Source organism: Eurosta solidaginis, chromosome 3 (assembly GCF_040869045.1).
Source record: "Eurosta solidaginis isolate ZX-2024a chromosome 3, ASM4086904v1, whole genome shotgun sequence".
NCBI lineage: Eukaryota > Metazoa > Arthropoda > Insecta > Diptera > Tephritidae > Eurosta > Eurosta solidaginis.
This window is the reverse complement of record NC_090321.1, coordinates 17,398,290-17,416,201: the sequence shown is the minus strand read 5'-3', so window position 1 is coordinate 17,416,201 and position 17,912 is coordinate 17,398,290. Positions and strand designations below refer to the sequence as shown.

Genomic DNA, 17,912 nt, shown 5'->3' with positions numbered 1-17,912 from the left:
GAGCCCGCTTAGTATTTATGCCAGAGGTGGGAACAGGATACCGGGATTTCTGAATCTATTTACAATGTAGGCGCGTACACGCTATCGCGAAGTCTTTTTCTTCGATGCACGTTTACGAACAAAATTTGCAACGGATGACGGAAAATAATTCCAAAATAGTCTGAGCATACAAAGAGAAAAGTGTGTACAATATTATAAGAGAATATATGAGAGACACGAAAATTTTAAAAATCTTCTCAACAGTTAAGAACTTTACTTCTATTCTGAAAAATTAGGTAACTTAAGATAAGGAGCCCACGGAACGCAAGGTACGAATCTAAGACACATTAGTATAGGGGCGATTTAGGGACCCAAAATTTCAATGTTGGAATGAACCCAAGTAAAAGTTGAATGCCGCACATTTATTTACATCTCTAAGGCGCACATTATATTTTAGAATTAGCGCGCAAGTTAGAATAAAATAATAATTCTATGAATATAATACGAATCAAAATTACTTGCAGCATGGCAACGTCAAATATTATTTTTATACCTTTCATGAACATGAAATGGTATATTAACTTTGGTCCCATGTTTATAACGTTGAGAAATATAGAAGATAGACTCACATTAAGTATACCGAATTGATCAGGGCGACGAACAGTTGATATAGCCATGTCCGTCTGTCCGTTCGTCCGTCTGTCCGCCCGTCTGTCTGTTTGAACGCAAACTAGTCCCTCAAATTTTGATATATCTCAATGAAATTTGTCATAAGGATATATTTTTGTATTATATTAGACATTTGTCGGATCCGGTAGGATCGGACCACTATAACGATATCTCCCATACAACCGATCGTTCAGATAAGACGATTTTGGTCATTCCCGCCGCAATTTAGAAAGTATAAACGTGAAACTCGGTGATATATATTCTAATATATCATAGAAAATTTCCTCTAAAAATCATTTCGATCGGAGCTATATATAATATATATCCCATACAACCGATCGTTCAGATAAGGGGGTTTTTTTGCCATTTTTTATTTTGTATTTATCTTAAAAATCGTTTAGGTATGTACATCTGTTCACCATATAATTCTTATTTTATACATCCGATTTTTTGGAGATTACGAACGGGATAAGATTATTGTTCAGCCCCATTCATGAAAGGTATGAAGTCTTCGGCACAGCCGAAGACAGTCCCGTCATTACTTGTTTTTTAACTATTTTCATGTGTGTGAGCGTATTTGTTTATTTGTGTGTATGTGTATAGTTTTATTTGAATTATGTTCTTATTATTATAATTCATATTGTGCGCGTTTGATTACTTTTTCTACAAATACAACATGACATAAAATAAAAAATATTCCACTGAATTAGTTTTTTTGCCTACTTGTGAGGCTACAGCTAGCAGAGGAGACACACACAACACATGACACACAGCATACCACGAAAGGCCCACTTACATATAGTAAAAACACAAGCACACAAATACATACACACTAATGTAGCGCACACACTGTACTTTGTAGAAAAGTTTGCAGCATTGGCATTGTTTGACTCTGGAAATGAAAATCAAATCGACCGGCACAAGCTGGACAGTCATACGGACAGTTAACAGAGTGCATTGACGATTTGTGCGGGCCAATCGGGGTGGTAATTGAAGCGCATACATGGATATGAACTGAATTGCTATTTTAGCCGCCACCCCCAGGTGCTGCATTAAAACGTTTGTTCAGCGTTTAGCTACACACTGTTTGCGTCTCATTTCTCTGACCAAGTAGAGATCTATGAATTTGTGCAAGCATACAAGTGTGCGTTTGCATGCAACTTCACCTCCCTCCCAACCAAAGGCAGCGGTGCCAGTGTGCCTATCAATTTCATTCATTCATTCATTTATTTGAGGCGATTTAGCGACGGCGTTGCTGTTGATGTGTTGAAATGACTTTAGTCGGCTAAGTTTTGCATGCGCACACATACAGTCTCATAAAAATAAATACTCGCGTGTTTGTATATCCATTTATAGGGTGCTATTACGTTTGTTATTGTTGTGCGCCAATGCTAATGATGCCCAAACACCAAACAAAATTTGTACTATGGGGTTAAGTGTCGACAATTGCCATATTTTGCCTAATGCAATGACATACCTGCATATAAAAGCAAAAATATACATAGAAACAAATATAGATTGCATACACCGAAAGAAATAAAGCTAGTCGAATTAACAAACCAGGTTTGCTGTGATTGAATTAACAGTTATTAAGTAAAATTTATCGCAGTATGGTTAGTCTAACGGATTTGTTTTGTCATTTCAATAGAGGAAAAACTAGTGGTCTCAAGTAAAAAATATTCTGTAAAAATTACAGTTTCTCAATCAAACCAGTTGATTATTCTGTTAAAAGAACTTATTTCATTGGTAATTTCAACAGCATACAATTTCCAATATTAACATTTTAAAGAGAAGCTTACAATCGCGTTTTTACGATATGGAATACGCTATTAAAGCCTATCTTATGCTATACTCTGAACTCCTTGTTTGGTGGACAGGCACACAAAAAAGAACCTACCATAAAAAGAGGGAGCGTGCATACTTCAATGCTTAGAATTACGTGAGCCCTGAAAACAACCCCGACGGCTACACTGTAGCCATTCTGCACATTCCATCTGTAGACCTAGTGGCAAAGAACCAAGCGTAAACAATGGAAGCTCAGTGCCTTGGGGAAGCTTAAACAGAGACTATGTGGCTTTAGTAGTATAGCGTCATCAACTACAGGACGAACAGACTACCTCATTCCGTATCTGCGCTTCGTAGGAGCTCATATTGCTACAATAGAGGTGAAGGGTTTGCGTAAGTGTGCGCAAATGGTGGACGAGGCGTAACAAGTGTACACCGATGGTTGCAAAGTAGTGGAAGAAGTAGGGTCTGCGGTATACAGCGCTGGCCCGGAAATAAACAGATTCTACAAGCTGCCAGATCACTCTAGCATTTTTTAAGCGGAAGTAGTAGTCGTTCCCAAAGCGAAGGCGAGACTTGCACATAACTGACCAAGCCGGAAAGGTATGGAGTCAAGCGCGGCATTTTAAAGCTTCTAAGATCATGTGCACCTCTTACAACCTTAGATTAACAAAGTTACTCCTATCATTAAAAAGAGAGGACTGTAGACCTGGAGTTTCCATGGCACAATTACGCTATCATTTCGTATGTGAAAGGGCAATCATTTTCAGTTTTTGGAGACCCATGCTGTAGACTCATGATGTGTATTCTGGCTGGACACTGCCTTCTGGCGTATCACGCCTTTAAATAAGGCTTGTTCATTAATAGCAGATGTAGAAATTGCGGGTTAGAGGAGGAAGCGACGTTATGTGCTCGTGTCATGCGCCTTCCAAGCTAAGTCTCGGGCAATAAGAAGTGATACAGCTGTCAGATCTAGAAGCAGCATGTGACATAGGTCTCAGGAAACTTCTAGTATTTTCAAAGAGGACGGAGTTATTTTATAACGTGGATCTTTGTTTTTCAGTTTCGTCGTTACACAAATTTCTGGTAACACTATGGACATGTGGTTTTGAATTTTTGTTTAACAGAGCTGTGGTTTATATTTCATGAACTTTTTTTGTTAGTTCAGAATCAACAATTTCTTCGAAGTTGTTTCAACATCTACTTGCGATTGATAAAACTTGACGGCGGAATTGGGTCATAGTTTGATTTGGTTATACCGGTTTTTTTTTCTTTCAGTGCAGTTACTAGTTCTAATTGAAAAATATAAGTATGTACAAAAATATATCTAGCCTCGGCACCCCACATTTTGAGGCATAATTTACATATGATTAACGTTGATCAGTTGCATTGTTGATTAAAATGTTTTATAATCTCATACCACTGCAGCCCCATGCCGCGCAATCTCATGAAGCTCATACTTCTTTCTTTTTTTTTTTTAAATTTGTTTCACTAATTCTAAATATTAACTAACCCCTCAATGCATAGTGATGTGATGTGATGCTACACTCGTTTATCGCTCAGTGATCTGGTGATCTATTGCTGTTTATGTGACTGTTGTTGACGTTGTTGCTGCGCTCACATATGTTTTGGTATATTTGCTGTTCTACTATTATTATTTTTATTCCTCGTAAACGTTTATTGTTAATGATATTATGATTATCGTTTTTATTTGCATTGTTGGTGCGCTTATTTAATTTCTAGCAGAAAGTTGTTATTGATGCTGTTGTTGACTGTCATTATAGTTGTTACTTTTTTATTTAATCTTTCTTTTATTATTATTTTTTTTATTTTCGTTTTGATTAATACATGTTGCTGCTTTATTGTTCACATATTGTTATTGTTAAAAGTGTTTTAGTATATTTTGCATGATTAAATGTGCATTTGCGTGGCAATGAGGTAAGCTTTATGAGGTTGTCCTCGGTTTTGTAGTGAATTAGTTGTAGATAATTTAAATTATGTGAATTTATTTAATTTATTTCATATGATATGTATTTGATATAACTTGATTAATTACTTAGCTATTATTATATGTATAAATATAAAAAAAAAAACCTTTTATTCAAATTTAATTTGATTGTTTGGGTTTAAATTTATGTTTTGTAATAGCTGCCTGTTAATGGATCGTTAAGCTGCAACATCGCAAAAGCCAACTAGACACCCTAGCAAACACTGCTTGATCTAGCGTCAAGGAAACATTTCTATAACCACAGTGATGAGATCCGGCAACTTACAACACAGCCCTTTGCTCCAGATAAGGGTAAGATGGTCCTAGGTTAGGCTAGGTTGAACTGGTCGCCCATGAGGAGCTCACATAGACTGATTGAGTCCGTAGTGTTACCCGATGTTTATTTAAAGACCAGACTGAAAAACCCTATCAAAAACCAGGATCTATGTTATAAAATAACTCCAACATCTTGCAAATACTTGAAGCTTTCTAGCGCCTTTTTCAAGCCGCGCCCGGTGAACCTAAGAAGAAGAAAGCCGTTTTATTTAATAATACATTTTTAATTTTTTTGATGGAGGCTGAAAGATATTTTTTAATCGACTAAGTGAACTAAACTAAACTCAAATAAACAAATTTTTGTTGTTATATCGGCCTACTGTTTTGTAAGATCGCGGGTTTGAGTCGAGCTGAAGGCCTAACAATAATTATTTTATCATTGTTATTGTTATGATACATTTTTTTTAAATTAGAATAGAAGAAAGAAAAAATTTAGACATCATTGTCATGAAACAAGTTCAATTTTCACATCCATTCTGCAACAGATGTCGCAGTGCAGTGAATATCAATTGGCAAGAACCAGAATAGAAGTAGAAATAATGAAGACAAACAGACAATGTTTATTGCAGCTACGCCTAAACGTTGCCGATGAAGGAATATAGCAGCTCCCGAAATGGATCTATACAACGAGCTTTGGCAGTTGTCTAAATTTTTCCTTTCTTCTGTTCTAATTTAAAATTTTTTCAATTTAAAAAAATGCGTTATAACAATTATAATGATAAAATAATTATTATTCGCCTTTGAGCTCGATTCAAACCCGCGATCTTACAAATCAGTAGGCCGATATAACAACAAAAATTGTTAATACATCCCCGAGCACGGGGAAAAAGTGTCAATAAAATATGACGCTATGGCATCACTGCCATGAAACAAGTCCAATTTTCACATCCATTCTGCAACAGATGTCGCAGTGCAGTGAATATCAATTGGCAAGAACCAGAATAGAAGTAGAAATAATGAAGACAAACAGACAATGTTTATTGCAGCTACGCCTAAACGTTGCCGATGAAGGAATTTAGCAGTTCCCGAAATGGATCTATACAACGAGCTTTGGCAGTTGTCTAAATTTTTCCTTCCTCTATTATAATTTATCATAACAATAATAATGATAAAATAATTATTGTTAGGCCTTGAGCTCGATTCAGACCCACGATCTTAAACTAAACTAAACTAAACTAGATTAAACTAAACAAAACTAAACAAAACTAAACTAAACTAAACTAAATCAAACTAAACTACACTAAACTAAACCAAACTAAACTAAGCTAAACTAAACTAAACTAAACTAAACTAAACTAAACTAAACAAAACTAAACTAAAATAAGCTAAACTAAACTAAACTAAACAAAAGTAAACTAAACTAGATAAAAAGTTTGTCGAGTTGTTGCTTATGAGATTTAAATACCATAATTTAGGTTTCTTCAAGTTAAGAGGGCATGTGTGATTTCTCACACTTCCACTAGGAGACATGTTTGTACATTCCTACAACAAAATTACTTCCTAGTGGCCCCTAACGAAGCATTTGCTTTCTCTGATGAACCTAGGAAAAAGTTAAAGATCCAACATCTGCCAGACTACCGAAAAACCGTCCCCCATAAATCTGAGTCGTCCTGTCTGCAGTACTGGACATCGGCAGAGATTGATGAACCGACTCCTCATCCTGACAGCTTCTGCTAAGAGAGGATGTTGGTATGCGCTTCCGTCGGAGCATTGGTGCACATTTGTTTAGCTCAAGGAGGAAGCTAGTTGCTTTCCTATACAAACATGACCATAAGGACCTTGAAAACTTACAATCATACGGGTTGGTCTACAGAAAGTCAGTTGCTCTAATCTCAAATTCCTCGGTTTACCTCAAGAGGTAACCCAGCAGTTGTCGTACAGAGCTGTCCGCCGCCTGGAGGACACTGCACGATGAGTCAGGGAGTCGATATAATTGATTTACCTGCAAATGCTTTGAGTAAATTTCAGCTCAAGTTTCCTTTTTCATTTCCCATACCGTCGTCGTACTGGAAATTTGTAATTTCTTGGCTTCGATTTCAAAAACGCTCTATGTCTTCAAGTTTTGCTATGATTTTTGCAACGAAAAAAATTTAGTTGATGTTTTCTTTATTTATTATTTGTTATTTATAAAGTAGCATCTGACTAAGCACAGAAAATTTTCAATTTGTACTACGATTCGCATGTTTTGTAAAATTGGTTTTAGTTTGTTCAGAAACGTGGAACAAATATTAGCTCTGTGAGAAAAAGAGGCATTAGGCAGTATCGATTAAACAATCAAAATGAAGTCAATAAAATGAAAATATGCAGACAACTTTCATTCATGAATTGTAGTTTTAAATTCTAGCTTTTACAAGTATTATAACTAATAAGACTTCCCTCTCCACACACCACCGTCACTAACTGTTTAATCAAAAGCTTATTGCCCTTAATAATATTGTGCAGGGCTACTTACTTACGAACAAATTGCACTATCAATCAATTATTGTTAATAACATGAAATTTGTAGCAACAATTTTATTAACTTTTTAATGCAAATTTTTTGTTGTAATTTGTAACAAATGGTAATTATCTGAATGCAATGCATAGAAGCACTTTTCAATTTGTTTTTGTAGTTTTGATATGTTCTGTTAGCTCGCTAACGTCGACCCGTAATTAGAATAATTAGTTTAAAAAAAAAATAATTAGTAGCATTAATTATAATTAATAGTCTAATTAGCTATTTCATTATACAAAATGACTTCTCTTAAAAACAATGCGAAAAGGAACATACACACACATCCACACATGCACACGCGCATATGCCATCAAAGTACATATTAAGTAATTTTCTAAAGAGCTTAGTGCATTGCGTAGCAGAAAAAAAACAGAGATCGGCAATAAAAATACTATCATTAAAATTAAGTGGAAATTCTAAATATTTTTTAGCTGATATTTTTTTTTTTTTTTGTAATTTAATTACGCCCAATAATTGCTTCTAATGCAAGTCAGATATTAACATATTACAATTAACAATAATAAACAACAACAACAAAACATATGGCTACTTAGTGAAAAGTCAATAGACTCAACTTGTGCTGACGCCGGCTGTCCTTCAACTTTGGAAACTAAACAAATACATGCAAACACGCACACATTCACACACACACATTAACTGACCAACTGGAACTTCGTAAAATCAGTGACACCATGTAAATTTAAATGTTTTGCTGGCGCTACTTAATTGTTGTTACTGCTTTGTTGGCGCTATTTAGTTTGTTGTTGTAACTAGCGCTTAGTTTGCTTGCATGCGACTCTGATTTTTATTACACAAAATTTATTACAAATATAATTGTGGCGTTCGTAATTTTGTTATAATTGCAGATTTGCTTTTGATTTAGTATTAAATTTTCGTTCATTGACTTTAAACAGATAACTACGAGACATAAAAATTCAAATTGTCTTGCACTACGTGCCTACGATATTATTTGAATTAATGTTCATTGGTTTTAATTTTTATAAATTTTTAACTAATTTTTTTTTATAAATTCCTTTCATAACAATTATTTGAGGTGTGCCGCTGTTTTAAATTTTACCTACAAGTCGTGGTAGAAATACACTCTGAGTATTCGCGTTCAGAAAAAATTGTCAGAAGTGTTTTTGAAGTTTGCTGTCCCATCTTTTGATTTTAGGGCAGTGGTCGTCCTTTCATGGCACAATTGTGCAGATTCGTTTCACATATTTTGCTGCATTATTTCGCTTATTGTATGTGTTAAAGCCCCGACACATAAGCAGTTTATCATCATATAGATGAGTTTAACACAAGCTTATGCATGATGTGTTGCTTGCACGTATTTTTATGGAGAACGACAGATGCAGCGACTCTGGCGCCATTTGATTTGAAAAAGTAGCCAACTCTCAAATTCTGTTGCAAGCAACCCATAAGAAGAAGAATTTGATATTTGCTTTAGCTAAGCGTGCTTGCACACTTTGCAAGTGTAATTATTTTTCCCATTCATTGGTAACTGTCCTAACATTTTTCACAATTAAAACCTTTGCTTCGCGAAATTTTGTATGTGAATGGGCAAGGCTAAATAAACTTCAATTTCCAAGTTTAAAGTGCCTTCATATTTATAAACGCAGCAACTTGGTTGATTGTGGCGATGTTACTGCAATGCATAAAGGCCGCGGCACAATGACATTTTTAATATAGATGCGTTTAACACAAGCTTATGCATTCCAATAACATCGCCACAATCAACCAAGATGTTGCGTTTGTAAATATGAACGAACTTCAGACGTGGCAATTGAAGTTTATTACGCCTTGCCCATTCACATACAAAATTTCGCGAAGCACTGTTATAAACATTCTCCCTATACAACAAAAATAATTGCTAACATATTTTGTGTCTTAATTGCGAAAAATGTTAGAAAATTTACAGCCAGTGGAAAAAATAATTTCACTTGCAAAGTGTGCCAACACCCTTAGCCGGAGCAAATGTCACATACTTCTTCTTATGCTTTGCTTGGAACAAAATTTAGGAGATGGCTACTTTTCAATATCAGGTGGCGCCAGTGTCGCTCATTTTACCGTTCTCCATAAAAATACGTGCAATCTACTCATAATAGATAAGCTTGTGTTAAACTGATCCATATGAAAAACTGCTTATGTGTCGCAGCTATCAGCTTGTGTTAAACTCATCTATATGAAAAATTTCATTGTGCCGCGGCCTTTAGTCGTCGCTAAGCAAGCGAAAGAGCAACATTGGAGCAGTTGTTGTTTAGTTACGCATTTCAAAATAACATATTTTGTAAACAAATACTTAAGCAAGTAGATTTAAGCTTTTAAATATTAGTATTATATTTCATTTTAATCCTTTGTTACTTTTTTGTAGTAAAATAATATTTTCGTAGCATATTTACGCAATATTCTTTTGGTGTTAACAAACAATGCGTGCATTCGTTTTGCTTCGTTGCTCGCTGTTTAACAACTAAGTAACTACCACTAAAATCATAATAATTTTAATAACACGTTCGCAGTTTCATTCTAGAACCTTGCGTATACACATATACCACGGCACTTTTTCTAAATGTTTGTAGAATTTATTTCAGCGTAATTTTAAAATAATTTGTTCTGGGAGCAATTCCACGGTTCTCATTTAAATATGTATGAAGCTGGGGAAAACTCACCGGAACGTATGTGTCTACCCATTGCTGTGAGCAACATATTTAAAATAGTTCGATAAAACCTACGATGAATCATCATAAAATTATCAGCAGAAGGTGCACAATTTCGTTATGTTCCTATACATGAGACATATTTTCCATACAATATCCTTGCGCAGTCAGACTAGATGCCGCCCCTCGCCCTTCCTCAGTAAACATATTGTGTTTACCAATAGTATTCAGAAATACTACTCATTGATAAATTCAATATTTATCTTTTTCCACATGATAAATTTCATATATTTCTTTTGATCAATTGAGAGTTAAATATATTTAAACACTCTTTTCTGAAAACTCATTAAGAAAGTTCAGGGTTTTGTGCAAATGGTCTAGCATCATTGCATTGCAAATTTGTGAGGCATATTTTTTACAATACATTAACATGATACACGGCTATGTATTTGCTACGTCATGGCAAATACGCAACATCAAAAACTGTAGACAGTTTATTTTTTCAATGTTGAATAGCAAATCAACAACTGTCAAAACAAAACAAAACATGCAAAGAAAAAATTGAAAACGAAAAAAGTTGTTCACGATCCGTAGGTTTTATTTGATATAGCAACGTTTCCGACATTAAATACACAAAATTCTGAACTCCGTTATTGAGATATTAATCACTTTTATCGCATGAACATTTTTTATGTAAATGATTTCCTCAAAATAATAGTTTTTTTTTTTTTAATAATAAATTTATGTTTTTTTAAGTCATAACCATGGTTCAACTATATGGTTGGCTGATCTCTACAGCAATAACATACCTTTGTTCAGATTGTCAAAAACAGCGTGTAGGTGTTAGGCCAGAAACTATAGTCGCACTTACTAAACGAATAAGTTAAAGTGATGTGAAACTACTTTTTTATCAAAAATTTACCACTGCGGTAGTAAATACTTATTAATCTGTTGGTTACGTTTTGCGTTTTCCATCTCCTTATGACAAGCCCTATACCAGTGAAATGAAAAAAATTTTATCAGCTGATGAGATGAGCCAACTATATAACTCTTCAAGACATTTTCTTAGCTACCAGTCAAACATTTTTATTAGATACTAACTCTTCTAAAATTTTGTCTCAAATTTGAGTATACTTATGTACTATCTGATCATATATGTAGATCGAGTGCCACCCTCCACTCCCTTCCGCAGACTATTTTCGGAACTTTTCGGTATCTCTTCTTTTCTGCTTGGAAATAATTACGGAACTTCTTTGAAATCATATTCTAATAATTTCGGAATTGCTTTCGGAATCAATTCGGATCTATGGTTTTTTTTTTCATTTACTTTTATTTCGGTAGCATCCATTGATTTAAGTCACCGAAAAAAATGCTATCCTCTACCAAACTTAAATTAAAAGTTGTAATGCTCATCCATACATCTCTGAGCCTCTCCGACAGAAGGCTTATACGCATATCTTTTTGCATGCATGTGATAATAAATACGTACATATGTATGGAGGACAAAAATATATATAGGAAAGTGGGCGTGGTTATCAAGCGATTTTTTGTTATATTTACCTAGAATAATTCTCCGCTGCATAGCGAGGTTGCATTCCAAATCAAATTTCGATACAAAGCTTTTATAAAAAATATGGAGGCTTAAGTTAGCGTTACCATGTCCGTTTTTTTAAATTGTTATATATCTATATTTAGTTGTCCCTACGGGATTGGGCCACTAATGTATTAGCATTGTGCCTTTATACGTAAATGTGTCTCCAAAACGAAGTTTTGAATTTTCAAATACAAAGGAGGCTTTGTTTCCCATCAATTTTAGTTTCTTTTTGTAGGTCTTCTTTGTTAAGAGAAGATGCAAAACAATTTCCGTCAATTTCTCTTTAACCATTCTGAAGATATCTCTACCCAAAGCTTACAAAAAGCTTTTTACATAAGTAAGCGTAGTCATGCCCATTTTTTTTTTTTTTTAGATTATATAGGCCGTTCATAAAAAAACTTCGTGTCAAGCTTGCAGTTAATATCCCATTTAAGTAGTGAGATATCAAGGCATTTAATCTATTGAAGATATTTGATATATAAACTTTTGGGTACAGAAAGTCTTGTGTTAGGAACAAGTATGTAAAAAATTTTTTTTTTCCAAAACTATTGTTTAAACGAAAGTTACTGCAAAAAAACATGTGAAAATGAGCCTTCGGACATTTGGACCGACCGATAGACGAAAAGATGGATGAGCAACGGCAACTTTATTTTATTTTCAGTTGAGGCTGCCGGTTTTTTTTTTAACTGAGACTACCCTTTATTTTTATTAATCGCCACAGATTTCATTGGGCAGCGTCTACCCACCTTTCTTCCGTGTAGGATTTTTTGCACTATAGTTAAAAGCGTTATGCCCTCCAAGTTGTGCCAAAGAAAGAGAAACGAAAAACTGGGGAAACAAGGGATATAACTGTTTAATTTTAAGTATAGCTTATTTATAGCACAGTCCGGGTCTGTTGGTTCTATTGTGCAGTCATCTTCGTAGGAGACTATGGTGGCTGCGTGGAAAATGGTGTGTGGATATTTCGAAATTAAACTCCTACTTCTGTGGCCACCAAAAGGCAGCCCCAGTTTATTCTTCTTTGATTTGGCGTTTTTCGTTTTGTGCTTACTGTACTTTAATATAAAAAGCAATTCAATTGCGAATTATTCTAAAACTCGGAGCGGGTCGCCCCTGGGCAATGTTTGACAAGCACCCCGAGTATATTTCTGCCATGAAAATTTCCTCAGTGAAAATTAATCTACCTTGCAGATGCCGTTCGGATTCGGCATGAAACAAGTAAGTCCAGTCCTGTAAATTTGTAGGAAAAATTAAAAAGAGGCACGACACATATTGGAAGAGAAGCTCGGCCTAAAATCTCATGGGAGCTTATCGCGCCTTATATCTATTTTTATTTATGAATCAATGAAAACAGCTTTAATTTTAAACTCATAATATGCTCGTTCTTGAGTGAGGCATATAAGTGAGGGGTAGATTATGAAATAAGAAAGTGTATAACAATGCTTCAAAAAATAAAATAAATAAATGTAAGGCGCGATAATCTCCGAAGAGATCTAAGGCCGAACTTCTCTTCCAATTTGCGTCGTGCTCCTCTTGATTTTCCCTATAAATTGGCCGGACGGGACCCACGTGTTTTATGCCGACTCCGAACGGCATCCGCAAGGCAGATGAGATTTTCACTGAGAGCTTTTCATGACAGAAATACACCCGGAGCGCTTGCCAAACACTGCCGAGGGGCGACCCTGCTTAGAAAATTTTTCTTTTAATTGAAAAACCTTATTTCTAAAATTTTGATGTTGCTTTGCCCGGGGTGTGAACCCAGGGCATATGGTGTGGTAAGTGGAGCACACTACCATCACACCACGGTGGCTGCTTCAATACCAATAAGTATTTTTATACTCAGCGTGCTTTGCACACAGAGTATGTTGACTTTAATTGGATAACGGTTGGTTGTACAGGTATAAAGGAATCGAGATAGATATAGACTTCCATATATCAAAATCTTCAGTATCGAAAAAAAATTGATTGAGCCATGTCCGTCCGTCTGTCCGTTAACACGATAACTTGAGTAAATATTGAGGTATCTTGTTGTTGTTATTGTTGTTGTTGTGGTTGTAGCGATAAGGTTGCTCCCCGAAGGCTTTGGGGGTTGTTATCGATGTAATGGTCCTTTGCCGGATACAGATCCGGTACGCTCCGGTACCACAGCATCATTAAGGTGCTAGCCCGACCATTTCGGGAACGATTTATATGGCCACATTAAACCTTCAGGCCATTTCCTCCCTCCCCACCCCCAAGTTCCATGGGGAGCTTGGGGTCGCCAGAGCCTCGTCTGTTAGTGAAACAGGATTCGCCGCGGATAGGTGAGGTTGACAATTGGGTTTCGAGAAGCTATATATTGCGCTGGCAACCTGAAGGGTTGCGCTACACAGCCCCTTGAATCTGGTATTTTAGTCGCCTCTTACGACAGGCATACCTACCGCGGGTATATTCTGACCCCCTAACCCGCTGGGTATTGAGGTATCTTCACCATAGAGGTATCTTCACCAAATTTGGTACACAAGCTTATCTGGACCCAGAATAGATTGGTATTGAAAATGAGCGAAATCGGAAGATAACCACGCCCACTTTTTATATATATAACATTTTGGAAAACACAAAAAACCTGAATATTTAGTAAATAATGCACCTAGAATGTTGAAATTTGACATGTGGACTAATATTGAGACTCTTGATAAAAAATAAAAAAAAAAAAATTAAAATGGGCGTGGCACCGCCCGCTTGTGATAAAATAAATTTTACAAATATTATTAATCATAAATCAAAAATCGTTAAACGTATCGTAACAAAAAGAGAGGTTGCCTTTACTATAAGGAATTCTTTGAAGAAAAATTTACGAAATCGGTTAATGACCACGCCCACTTTTATATAAAAGATTTTTAAAAGGGTCGTGGACGAATAAAATAAGCTACATCTTTGCAAAAAACAGCTCTATATCAATGGTATTTCATTTCCCAAGTGGATTTATAACAGTAAATAGGAAAAACTCAAAATTAAAAAAAACGGGCGTGGCACCGCCCCTTTTTTGACTAAGCAATTTTCTATGTTTCGGGAGACATAACTCGAAGAAAAATTTACATATCGTAACAAAATTGGGTACACATATTTTCCTTATAGCAGAAAATATTTCTAGGAAAAATGGACGACATCGGTTAAAGACCACAGCAACTTAGATATAAAGCAAGTTTAAAAGGGTCGTAGACGAAAATATTAAGCTATAACTTAGCAAAAAATTGTTTTGAGTCAGTGATATTTCACTTATCAAATTTTATTGTAAGAGGAAGTGGGGAGATATTTTTTTTTAAACGGGCGGTGCCACGTGTTATGTAGAAAAGTAATTTATCTGAAATAAAATGTACAATTGAAGCTCACGCTGAGTATACAATGTTCGGTTACACCCAAACTTAGACTTCCTTACTTATTTTAAATAAATATTTATAGTAGCAAGAGCGTATTTTAATGGTTTTCTAAAACCTGGTTATAGGCCAATATATATAGAGATGTTTTCTCAAATTTTAGTATATAGTTTTTGTTTGCTTAACTAGAAGTAATCCTGAGGAAAAACTGACAGAGTATATATTCACGATCGCACAGCGTGCATATGTAATTATTTTTCAAATTTTTATGATTTTTTTCTATAAAACTTGTATATGTATTTAGTTAACCAAACAAGCACATATTGCCTTATGCCGTTTTGTTTTTTGGTCACTGGTCAAGTTCTGTTGAGCGAGCCTAAAATTATTCGACACTGTTTGGATTAAAAACAATGAGGGTATAAGTAGGTACCTAATTGTATATAAAAGGAATATCAACAAAAAGGCACTACTTAGAGATAAATTACAAAGCGTGCAGAGGGGAATTCAAATGGCTGAGTGGATAGAAGAAACTGCCTTTACATCAATATGAAATACGTATACATAAATGTGGGAGATTACCAATCCAAAACTGAGCTCCCGAAAAACTAGCTAATAAAGAAGTAAAATTCAAATACATGTCCTAATAATCATCGCCGTATGCGAATTTTGTAATTTTCCTCTGACGTCAATAGCTATAACTCTTTTATATTTCTGCCGCAGAATGTCTTTGTGATTTAAAATAAACTTACCGTTTTGTCTTGATATTTCAGCTTCTTGTGGTGGATTGAAACAACAAACGGAAATTATTATTTTTAAAATTATGTTTTTTTTTTTGTAAATGAGTCGATGATATTAACAAAATATATATGTATGTAATAAATGCCGAACTTTTGTAACTTTTTGCTTTTGAAAACAAATATTTTTTTGGCGTTTAAAATTTATAATAATTCAGTAGTTTTTAGTTTACAAATAAAATCTCATTGCTGGCACTCAATTGCAAATATATTTAGCTGAAGTTTAGTTTTTGTTTTATTATGTTTTAGGCATTAACTTCTCTTTGCTTACTTTCGTATCCAACTCACATCAAACAAAATCGTTTTTGTTCATGCTGTAAATTTTGTAATTAATTTAATTTCGGCTTTACACACACTTGTTTTTTTTTTTAATTTTTATTTTTTATCTCTGCCAATTTATGATTTTCCATTTGCACTGTTTGTTCGTACGTACGTCTTATTAAAATGCGGTCACTTTCACAGCACCAAAATTGCGTTGTTGCACCATTTGTTGTTGTTCATTTGCATTTTTCGTAAATTTTGTATTTCTACAATCCGCTTTACGAAATTTTGTTGTTAGCATTTTTTGCACGCGCGCAAATTAAATTTATTAATTCCTACGAGTCCAAATTATATGTTGGATTTTTTTTAGTATGTTGTTGTTGTTATTGTTGTTGGTATATCGCATTGGCAACTACTGCTGTGTACCGGCGCGCCTTAGCGGCAACATCTCATATAGCGATAACAGCAACAGCTTGTATGTAAGGTAGCTGCAACAGCAACAACAAAGCACAGTTATCGCGTTGCTGCAATTTATCAATCACTTTCAACTGCCACATGCAATTAATCACAACGATTGCAATGATCGCAACGTAGCAATAATAATTATTGTTGTTGTGGTCTTTATCTTCCTTTTTGATTGTAGTTTTTCGGTTATTATTTTTTGAAAATTGTGTTTAGTTCAATTGTTAGCAAAATCTGGTGTTAAGTGACTATCTTCTTTGGCTCGTCATAAATATTTGCTATTGTTGTTGATTAGTTACAGTTGAATGCACGATTTTTTAAACTCACACGAAATCGATTTAACAGTTGTAAAAAAATATGATTTAATTTTTTTTTAATTAACAACACTTAAAGTAGTTAAGCTTTCGCACTTCAGGTTTATAAAACTGCACGCACACAAACAAACACGCGCAGCAAATCAGTGCCATAGGTAGAATGTTGCATTAATAATTTCTGTTGCACAGTTCATTTAATACTGCTTACAAAAATTCAAATTTTAATTAATCAGAAATTAGTTAATTAACTACTTAATCATTATACTTTTAGTACGCTCTCCAGCGATGATCAACGCTTCAAATGCGAGTTACAAATGAGTGCACAATCCAATTGTGGATAAATTCAAATCGTACGTGCGAGCCAAACGTACAGGCAGAGCGCCGTCAAAAGACTGAGCAGCGCTGCCAAATCAATGTGCCGCCTTTGCCTGATGCCTATTAGCCGGTTTGTGCTGCTCCGTCGCTGCCATAGACCCCCCAAAAGAAACGTCAGCAACAGCAACACAAATAGCAACAAAACAATTAAATAGCGTTCACACACACACGCACACAGGTGCCGCTACAATTTGTATAAGCAGCAACAACATATGAAGCACAACAAAAGCAATAATTAAAATCAACCACATTAATAAGACAGTAGTTAAAAAACGAGCAATAAACGAAAACAAACCGAATGAATAACGAACTGATACGAAACGAATGCTGCTAACAAAAACGAAAAACACGTGAACGGAATTCTGCGTCACCGCTATGTTGCTGTTATATTATGTTTAAATAAGTGCAGTTACTGCGCTGCTGATAATAACAAAACGAACACAAGCGAATACGCCGAATGCACACTAAAAGAACGACAGCAAAAGGAAATACAAAAACAACCGATTGAATTGCGCGCGCCTACAACACCCGTTGATACTGGTAAAGGTGGTAGAAGCAATATAGCTGGTGGCCAACAGCATACTAACCAACCAAGCCACCAAACAACCACCCACTCTATGCCGCTGCCGACGTTTGTGCGCTCACAGCACATAATTAACAGCTGTAATGAGTGTGAATACAATGCGTGAGAGAGTAACGTAGCAACAGCAGAAGCAATGAAAATAAGCAAAAAATAATGACGTCATTAATTAAGGCACACGCGTGCACATAGATAAAGAGAGAGAGAGGGCACATGAGAGAGATACATACCAAGTGTGCTGCTCATTATAGGCGCAGAGCATTAAT

The 17,912-nt window shown here is 35.2% G+C and overlaps 1 protein-coding gene across 3 annotated transcripts in view; it reads right to left on the bottom strand.

Annotated features, from left to right (window-relative positions):
* Positions 1-17,627, bottom strand: part of pdm3 (pou domain motif 3) — a 363,061-nt gene extending 345,434 nt beyond the window's left edge. For all 3 annotated transcript variants that reach the window (XM_067771133.1, XM_067771132.1, XM_067771134.1), the window contains exon 1: positions 15,610-17,627. The gene's annotated coding sequence lies outside the window, so the exon portion shown is untranslated. The remainder of the gene's footprint in view (positions 1-15,609) is intronic.
* Positions 17,628-17,912: the final 285 nt, after the last annotated feature.